The sequence below is a fragment of the Daphnia magna genome, linkage group LG4 (genome assembly GCF_020631705.1).
Source record: "Daphnia magna isolate NIES linkage group LG4, ASM2063170v1.1, whole genome shotgun sequence".
NCBI lineage: Eukaryota > Metazoa > Arthropoda > Branchiopoda > Diplostraca > Daphniidae > Daphnia > Daphnia magna.
The window spans coordinates 8695785-8706164 of record NC_059185.1 but is presented as its reverse complement, the minus strand read 5'-3'; the positions used below and the strand labels follow the sequence as shown (position 1 = coordinate 8706164).

Genomic DNA, 10380 nt, shown 5'->3' with positions numbered 1-10380 from the left:
TCCGTTGATATCCATACTTGAAACCAGACTGTTATTATGAACGTATACACCACCAAATGAAAACTCAATTACTCAATTATTTAAATAAAAACTTATGTATGATAAAAATGATAAAGTAAGATTTGAACCTATGGTCTCTCTCACAGTAATCCAGTGATTTACCACTAAGCTACCTCATTACTACATTTGTATATTTAAATTCATATTACTACTGGTTTTTTTGTGCAGTATAGTATAGTAAAGTATATATACTACAATGTATAGTTTGTAGTATACTAAAGTATAGTAGAATATTAAATATACATACTATATACTATACTATACTAAATATAAATAGTACTAAATATAACAAGACAACAATAAACAATAAAGGAAAACTATAGCAAAGTGTCGATTATTTTAATATTTACTTCATATAAACCAGTTCATGAAAAAAAAAATTAAAATTTAATGAAAATGTAAGATTTGAACCTGTGACATCTAGCATACTAATCCATTGCTCTACCACACAGCTACCCAACATACTTTTTTTTATAATTGTATTCATATTAAACGAACAATTTAGTAAATACTACACTTTAATGACGGCAACATCGCCTTACTACTACGTTTGGCAACAGTGTCATTCTAAAGCAACTTTTATAAGTCTGACAGTAAATAGAGAACGATTCGGTATATACAATTCACTATATTGAGTGACTAAATCAGTAAACAAATTAAGTAAACTACTTAACTTACTTTACTTTACTTTAATTTACGTTGGTCGGGTAAAATAGACTTTAACCTCTACAGGTACCTAATGAATTTTCCATTATTAAAAATTTTCGAATTTCGTTCGTTTAATACCACGATTTTTGGGCAAAAAAACTATCGATTATCGAAGGATACAATCGGACAATTTTCTTTTTCGAAAATGAATAGTCGGTTTTCGTACGTAATAAACGTACGTCCCTTGTCCACCGATTTCAGACCATTTTTGCGTACGAAAACCGTAAATAAAATCTATCAGTGTGGCAGCAGATTGTAAAATCGGTTCTAGAGTAGAAGTTGATGGCTATTGCTGAACTGCCCATTGGGCGGTTGGATGGCCCTCTTAAATGGTGGTATCAGCGAAAGGCAAAGTACCCACGACTTTATAAATTAGTTCCTAGATATCTGGGCATCATTGTGAATTCAGTTTCTTGTGAAAGAATTTTTTCAAAAATGAGGCTCATAATTAATAATCGCCGGTCTTCCTTAAGCGCCAAAAAAGCAGGCATGTTGTGATGTATTGCCCAAAATCTTTCTTTGTTTCCCCAAAACCCTACCGTGCAATTTTAGAATATTTTCTTACCAGTGGTAAGAATATGTTCTAGAATATAGAATATATTGATATTAATTGTCTATCGTTAAATTACTAATTTTCATAGTAATTACCACTATGACAACCAAAGATAGTTATTAGGTTATGTCAGTTTTCGTTGTTTTTTTAAGGAAACATCCATACGTTAAGATTCCAGAAATTTAATGAATTGATTAGTAAAGATTATTTACATATGTGAAATATTTTTCTTGAACAATGCCGATTAGGTTAAATTTTTTTCTAATAAAGAAAGACACATTTTCAGTTACAAGCACGAGACTTCTGTTTTTTTTACCGACTTTCATTTTGTCTATACCGCACAATGTGACAATAGTGTGCAGTACTCGGGTAGAGTACCCGCCACCCGTCGGAATACTCGAATAGTAATACCGGCGGGTACCACCGCCAGCACTAACCGACGCTCCCTGGCCCACTGTCGAATGTGGTTCAGGGTCTTCTTTTCTTAATACTCTCATGCCCTGTCCCGCTCTCGACGTCCTCTCCTGGTAGAGTTTTCCTTCTTGGAAAAATTCGTCGCATGTCCCCAGTTTGAGGCTCCGCAGTTTTTCCAATTTAGTAGACTTTATTCCACGCCACAGATGTCCCAATTTGACCGCCTTTACAATATTGGGGTCTACCCGACATCGCAGATCCAGTACGACGGAGTAATACTCAAACATGCGCTCTTCCATTTTCTGCTTCTTGTCTCACAATTTATCCTCGTTAAATCGAGTTTTGTCTACCAGAGTAAACTTGACAGTTCTCACTTGGGTCCTGACTCACGGAACCACTGGTGCTTCTCCTTGATCACGTCACTCAGTGGATAGTTGTCCTGCCACCTGCTCAGTGCTGTCCTCGAGAATGAAAATTCTGCATTGTCACAGAGTTTGTTGTCCCTACAGCGATTTTACCACCCGTTCTTCTTACCGATGCAGCCAGTCTCCAACGTCGTCATGATCTCCTCCTGCAAAGTCGGGTGAGGCTTGGAACTTAATCTTCGCCGCAATAGCTATGGGTGGGTTAAGAAATTGCGTTAACCTAATTGGATCCCGCCCTGGTTCCCGTGCTGCCTGAAGGCCTCGAGTTACCCGTTTACCTCGACTTGCCGACCTTTCACTAGATGCTCGTCAATTTCTCAGTTCCCTTATCCTACTACTTACTGCCGACGAACTTCTTCTGAATGCTCCGAAATCCAACTCCAGCTGTGGTTTGTCGTCGTCTCCGTCTACTCCTTGTACGTCCTCCTTCCCTTCCATGTCCGCTTCAATGATAGTCAGTTGATAAACCATTTGAGTTGACCATCTGGTCCTAAAAGGCAATAATGCTGAAAAAATACTTTTAAAACCAAACCATAGGTTTTCCGGCCAGAGGTTTTTTTTAGAAAGAAAAATCCTTGAGACTATTAGGGAAATAAAAGAAACGTTTGAACGAGTAAGCGAAACCAGAGTATAAATGAAGGAGTAAAAATTCCTTTCGGGCCAAGAGGACGCAAGCTGATTTTTTTAAAGTTTGATCAACCTTCGTGGAGTGCAGTACAGTAGTCGGGTATAGGCAGTAGACATAGTACAATACAGTCGGCTCCCCTGTCTTAAAGAAGGGGTAACCGAAATTAGGAGAAGTCCGCTCTAAGCAAGATACCGAGATACGAAGTCTAGAAGGGGAGTAATTTGCGCGACGGTATAAAACAATGCTACTTAGGTCCAGTTCCTAAGGTTGAGGCACAAAGAAAGATACGTGAAACGTTCACTGAAGGGTAAATACGTTTTTTAAGAAAGTAAACGTCGAAAGAAGAAATTACAAAGAAAAAGGGGACGTATATGAAATGAACTTGTGTAAGTGTAATAAAATAAGTCGTTTTTGGTTCTTCACACTATTGCCATATTTTCTTCAATATTGCTGTTTTAAGCCATCGGCAATAAACATCGAAGAAGTACAAGTATAAATTTTTAATATAATCTATTTCTCTTACCCAATCTCAGTGAGATTGGTTCATAGTTCTTTTTTTTCAATTTTGTTCCATAATTGTTGCTGCCTACATTGCCGGGACCGTATTCTAGCCTTGGCTTAAGCACAGAATGTTTTCTTGACTATATTTTTCTTTTTTTTAAATTCATGCTTGAATTTACTGAAAACCGTATTCGAGCCTTTTTTTGCTTAGATTTTCTACTTAAGAAATTTTTTAAACTTGTCTGTTTATGTTTACGGCAGAAAATGTTTGTACGTCAACTAATAGTTGGCCTTCAGCAATTATTTTTTTTAATTATGTGCTTTGAATCATGCTAAACGCTACTGTTGTCCTAGTTTTCCTTAAATATAACATTTTCCGTTCGGCAATCTTTTGACTTCTAATTTTTTAAACCGTAGTATCTAGTGGTGTAGTGAAAAAATATGAATAACATCGACGAGCTAAAACGCCATCTTGAGCTTTTGAACAACGTCCTAAATAGTAACATTGAGAGTAACGTAAGTGAGGATGAATTATATGAAAGACGAATAGAAGTGAGAAGAAGAATGGTTTCGTTTTACAGTCAACGGGCTGATATTTTCGATCTTTTTGACAATGATCAAATTTACAAAGTATTTAGATTTGACAAGGCTTCAATTTGGTACATTAAAGGTATTCTATGTTTCATATTAAGATGTCTTAAGATACTTCAAATCATCTATGTATTTATGAACCTTAATGTATTCCCATTACCGTGTAGGGCTTATTTGCTACAAATTAGGCCACAAGTTATTAGGTCGAAAATGTTTGGCACAAATACTTGCGGCCTTAAAATTTTTTGCCACTGGCACGTTCCAATCAACTGTGGGAAATGTGCTGAAGATAAGTCAACCATCAGTGTCCAATATATGTATCCAATGCTCTGTGTTACATCTTCCGATCACATATTTCAACCTGCAAATCTCTTAGAGGTAATGAACCACTGAAAACTATTAGTGTAATATATATATATTATACATAGTTCATTCTATTACTCTGGTATATATATGTAGTATTCTATTACTCTGGTAAAACTGTAGGAAAAAAAACTAAGGGTTTCTAAGAATTCGGCAACTACGGTTGATGCCGCAAAAAAGAGATTTCCGTAATTTCGTTTTTTAACCTACTCTAAAATGGTTGAATTATTGGAGAAAAATCTTAAAATTAGGATGCAGAAAGAACTAACGTAGCTATTTTTTTTTGCCCTTTTGCGTCTTCCTAGCCCTAGCTGTTTGTTTAAAAAAAAGCCAAAGTCACGTCATTTGCATAAGGTCCTTTCGGCTTTCTAAAGTTTTTTTCATCGAATTTTTATCCACCTTTCCCATTAAAATAAAATTCTAGGAAAAATTAGGGACGTTCTCACTATTGATGAGAACGTACACAAAAAAAATTGTACCATATGAGTGAAAATTGTAGCACTGAATGAACCACAAAAATGGCGTTTTTACATAAGGTTCTCTCAGGCTTCCCAAGAGTTCTGGTAGGTACTGTATAATAGAAAATGTACACGGTCGCCCCATCTCCAGAGTGGTGGGTGGAGTGGAGTGGTGGTGGTGGGTTCCAAGATTCCCCACCAGATTCACTAGTGAGTTAGGCTGATCACCTCTCAGGGAGAAAAAACCGGTTTTCTATTTTTATTATTTTAAATTTTTAGTAATTGTGTTATAAAAGTGAATGAATTGAAGCGTCGATTTTTCCCGATTTTTAGTTATTAAAAGATTCAAGATAGGACCAACTGGGAATTTTTAATTAATTTTAGAAAAATCTGACTTTTTGAAAATTGCGCCTTTCGCAACATTGCCAATTTACTTGGTGATTTCCGCCCCATGGGAGTGCCTCTTGTGGGTGTGTTGTTTCACTCCACGCAGAAAATCTTTTGTTTGTCTGGATGTTTGTCGCAACCAATTTTTGACAAAACAAAACCGTTCCAAAATGATTTTGAACAATTTTCTCAACTTAAAAAACATGCCAAGAGAGGCAAAAGCTTCTTGCGTTTTGCTTCTCTTGGCATGTTTTTTTACATTTGCCAAAGTTGGGAAAATTGTTAAAAATTCTTTTCTCTCTGAAAAAGCTTACATGAGAGATTCCTTCCACCAAGTCATCCATGATGTTGCATGCGACTGACTTGTTTTGCCAAATATTTGTTGCGACAAACATCGCACGGAAACAGTCCCATTTTTAATGTTTGAATACCTAGAAATCCGATATCATACGGAAGCGAACCGTTTAAAAAATGAGGTTAGTCAGAAATTAAAAGAAGGCCAGCATAAGCTGCGCTTACTGTCTAAGATGGTCAATTAATGTGTATTAATGTATACTAAGGTTTAAAATACAGAGAGGAATTTATTATGATTTCCTTTATTTGTATAGTAATTTTTTTTTAAATTTTTAATACAGAAGAAAACAGCGTGAAAAACAGTCACAAGCGACTACTTTCCCCATTGTTGACAACGTTATGGAGGGAATGTTATGACTGATCCGGGTAGTCAGCGCCCCTAGCGAGTGCCCCAAAATTTGTCCGCGGAAATAGCAGACGAAACACCTTGCAGGCGATGGTTCTGGGACCTCTAATGTTAGACCATGCTTACATTATAATGCAATTAACTTGAGGGCGTAAGTGTCAAAACACTGAACAGTTAGGGGCTCTACATGTAAGCTCACACTTTTGAAGACCCATCTAAGTAATATGGACCGGTTTATAAAAAAGACATCACAATCAAGATTATGATACATTATATCAATGAATTGGCCTTTACAGAAGAGACCAATTAATGTACAGTATCCTGCACAAAAATCCGAACACCGATTTAATTTTTTAAAGCCACCTAGTGGCGGGGTAAAGGGTTTTTTGTTTGTTTTTCTTTAAGAAGGAGGGTAGACGGGGTGACGGACACATAAGGCAGGGCTGGGTAAGTCTAGAATTTTTTTTTATGCCTTAAGCTATTATGCTTTAAGGCAAGTAACAGGTCGGGACATTTTGCAACCCCCAGGGTGATGTGTTTTTTTTAAACGACAGTTGGAAATGTTGGATTTAGGCTCTGTAATATTCTTTACCCAAAATAAATTACACAGCTGCCTGTGCACAATTTTGTCGATACCGATGGCATATGTGTAGAGCCTCTAATTGCGACGGCGGAATTCAGTGTTCGATTCCCGATAAGGAATTGCAATATATTTGGTATCTTTATAATATTCTTCATTCGCATATGCTGGAATATTATTTTTCTTAGAACGAAGTAAATTATTATTTTTTTAAGTTATTTAATAAACAAAAAAAAACCAATATACCTCAATGAAAGTTTTTTTTATATGTGAACGAAAATTCCTCTTAAGATAAACACAATAATTCATCACCTCATCTGGAATCGAACACCGACCTCCAGCATCAAATTCAGAAACGCTACACCTACGCCATTGACAACGTAAACATTGACAGGTAGCTGGAAAATAAGCTAAATTGTTTCGGTAAGCAACATTTCCAAGCCCAAGCCCTAAATTTCCAACTGTCGTTTAAAAAAACACACCACCCTGGGGGTTGCAAAAATGTCCTGACCTGTAACTTGCCTTAAAGCGTAATACCTTAAGGCATTTTTTTTTAATGTCTAGACTTACCCAACCCTGCCCTGTCGTGTCCATCACCCCGTCTACCCTCCCCCTTAAAAAAACAAAAAACCCGCTACGCCGCCAATAGGTGGCTTTAAAAAATTAAATCGGTGTTCGGATTTTTGTGCAGGATACTGTACCATTATTCACAACTGTGGAAAGAGAGTGGGAAACTTGTCACCACTTTATTAATCAGGATATGTTTAAAAGTAATAAAACTGATTACCCAAGTGGCGTATCAAAACCTTTAGTTAGATCATCTGATGCTATCTTGAGTCTCATGTGCTTGGTATGAATACCACAAAACAAAAGAGTTCAATTATCATAGAATTAAAATTGAAATCTTATGATGAGGAAACGGAAACTCCTTTTAGTGACTGATGATCACAAAGATTGGGTAAGTCTAGACATTTTTTTTATGGCTTAAGGTATTACGCTTTAAGGCAAGTAACAGGTCGGGACATTTTTGCAACCCCCAGGGTGGTGTGTTTTTTTAAAACTACAGTTGGAAATGTTGGACTTAGGCTGTGTAATACTCCTTACCCAAATAAATTAGATAGCTGCCTGTGCACTATTATCTCGACACCGATGGCATATGTGTAGAGCCTCTGATTGCGACGCCGTAGGTCAGAGTTCGATTCCCAAAAAGGAATTGCAAAATATTTGGTAACGTTATAATATTCTTCATTCGAATATGCTGGAAATATTAATTTTTCTAGAACGAAGGAGATTATTATTTTTTAAATTATTTAATAAACAAAAAAAGCACATATTTCTCGATGAAAATTTGTTTTATATATAAAAGAGAATTTCTCGTAAGTTATCCATATTAACTCAGCACCTCATCTGGAATCGAACGCCGATCTCCAGCATCACATTCAGAAACGCTACACCTACGCCATTGACAGCGACGTCAACATTTACAGGCAGCTGGAACATAAGCTAAATTGTTTCGGCAACATTACCAAGCCCAAGCCCTAAATTTCCAACTGTCGTTTTAAAAAACACGCCACCCTGGGGGTTGCAAAAATGTCCCGACCTGTAACTTGCCTTAAAGCGTAATACCTTAAGGCACCTTTTTAAAATGTCTAGACTTACCCAACCCTACCCTGTCGTGTCCATCACCCCGTCTACCCACCCTCTTAAAGAAAAACAAACAAAAACCCTTTACCCCGCCAACAGGTGGCTTTAAAAAATTAAATCGGTGTTCGGATTTTTGTGCAGGATACTGTACCAAAAGTTTGCTTGGCCATCCCTCAATGCAAATCCGAAAGGAAATCTTTTTCCGGATTTGATTGGCCGAGTTATTCGCAATCTAGTAAAGGGCTTATTTGGCCAGTTTTCCACCCAGCCTAGCAGCCATTTTTTAAACACCTCCCTCGCGCTCCTGGCGGATTACTACCGAAGCTACGATTTCTCTGCACCTCGTGCTTCAAGTATGATAGTAATCGATAATTGACAGTTGGATATCGATTGCGAACTTTTTCGCGATGCATAATTTAATTTCGTCTGCAGTTGACGTTTGGGACCGTGTGAACACAGTAAACACCGAAATGCATTGGGAACTTATTGAGGAAACATCAAACGGCATTTTGTACAGCGAATCGCTGAACGACTATTTTATAGACGAGAAAGATGAAAGAAGTCCTGTTGAAATCAGTGCCGTAATTCACCACCATATGGCTATTATTCGTTCAGCTATGGAAGTTGATGCTGAACTACAGAGGATGGAGGATTTGGAAATGAATTCGCCAGGTAAATATTGTGTTTGTTATTGTGTTTACACGTTGCTCTATGCATGTAATCAGTAGCTAATCCCATATGTCCATTTTCTGTAATAGAATACATCAACAGCAGCAGTGGCCGTTGGGCTGTGACAACTAAGAAGAACACATTTTAAATGAATTCGGCAGGTAAATATTATTGTTGAGACTTCTATTCATCCACGTCTAACCATTAACTAATGCTTTATTTCCACTACATCTATAATAGATGAAATCAACGGAAGCAGTGGCTGTTGGGCTGTGAAAACTAACAAGAACACATTTTAAATGAATTCGGCAGGTAAATATTATTGTTGAGACTTCTATTCATCGACATCTAACCATTAGCTGATGCGTTATTTCCAATACATCTATAATAGATGAAATCAACATAGGCAGTGGCTGTTGGGCTGTCAACTGAGAAGAACACATTTTGAGTTCAAACGAAAATTTATGTCAAGAAGATCTCTAGCAAGAGCAATCATTTTCACCTACAAAGCGACTGCATCCGCAATATGGATAGTCGGGAACCTTCACAACATACGGGTTGAAAAAGTTGAATGTGCTGTGGAGGGGGGGGGGGAGAGAAAAAGCTTTTTTTATTTTTGAACAGGGTTGGGCCCGGTACTTTTAAAAAGTACCACGGTATCGGTAGCGGTAGGTTCACTTTTTTTTAAAACTACCGCGGTAACGGTACTACCGCAGAGGTTTTACAAAGTACCGCGGTAACGGTACTTCTCCCGGTACTTTCGAAATTGTAAAAAGAAGCATTGTGGGCATACTACTATTCAAATTTATTCACTTTTAGAAAAAGCAATTTTTCAAAGTTCTCATCTGAAAGATTGGCCCTTGTCGGAATGAAAATGAGACCTCCGGCACTAAATAAACGCTCAACGGAAGCGGACGATGGGAGAGCAGCATTGTACTTCATGTAGAGTTTTTTCAAAGTAGGGTAATTCTCCAAACTTGAAGTCTCGGTGCTCTCGTCGGCCAGGAATAAATCCACTTCATTCGCTTCAGTACAAACTTTCTTCTTTTTTAGGCTTCTAAAGAAATCCTTTCTTTTCTTTGGTTGTGGACTGTTGAAGTCGCTGTCAGTATCTGAACGGTCATCGTTTTCAGCAGAAGCCAATCTAAAAAATAAACAATTTTTTGAAAATTCTTTACAAATTTCTAACAGAAAATATAAAATAGATCAAAGATAAAAAAAGCAATATACCTATTCGCAGGATTACTTTCTTTGAAGGAAAGATAAACCGAAATCAAAAGATCGATGTTTTCTTTTTTATCGATATCATCAATCCACGAAGTTTTAAATTGCGGATTCAACATTGCAGCGATCTTAAGCTCTTCATCATCGAAACATTCGGCAAATCTCTTCTTAACGGAATTTATAAAATTATTGACAATAGACTTGCAGTGCTTCACCTCCGAATTGTTCTTCAATTTTCCCATTTTCTCCAACAAAAGCTTTAAAGTGGGAAGGAGGTAACCGACATTAACTTTAATGTCTGCTTGCAAAACATCCCATGCTTCCGAAATCGGCCTCATAACTTTGACATATTCTTTGATAAATTCTTCTTCCGTTGGCCGAAAATAATCAATTTTGAAATGAGTGAAAAGTTTTTTTAAGTCTGCTTTCTTGGTGTTGAGAAAGTGCCTCACTCTTACGAGGGCATCGAAATAAG

General features: G+C 37.1%; 1 long non-coding RNA gene across 1 annotated transcript; it reads left to right on the top strand.

The window, feature by feature from the left end:
• The first annotated feature begins 8459 nt into the window (after positions 1–8459).
• Positions 8460–9057, top strand: LOC116920654. Its single transcript, XR_004392801.2, has 3 exons — positions 8460–8684; positions 8771–8842; positions 8922–9057. It is a non-coding gene; the product is annotated as an uncharacterized LOC116920654 (long non-coding RNA).
• Positions 9058–10380: the final 1323 nt, after the last annotated feature.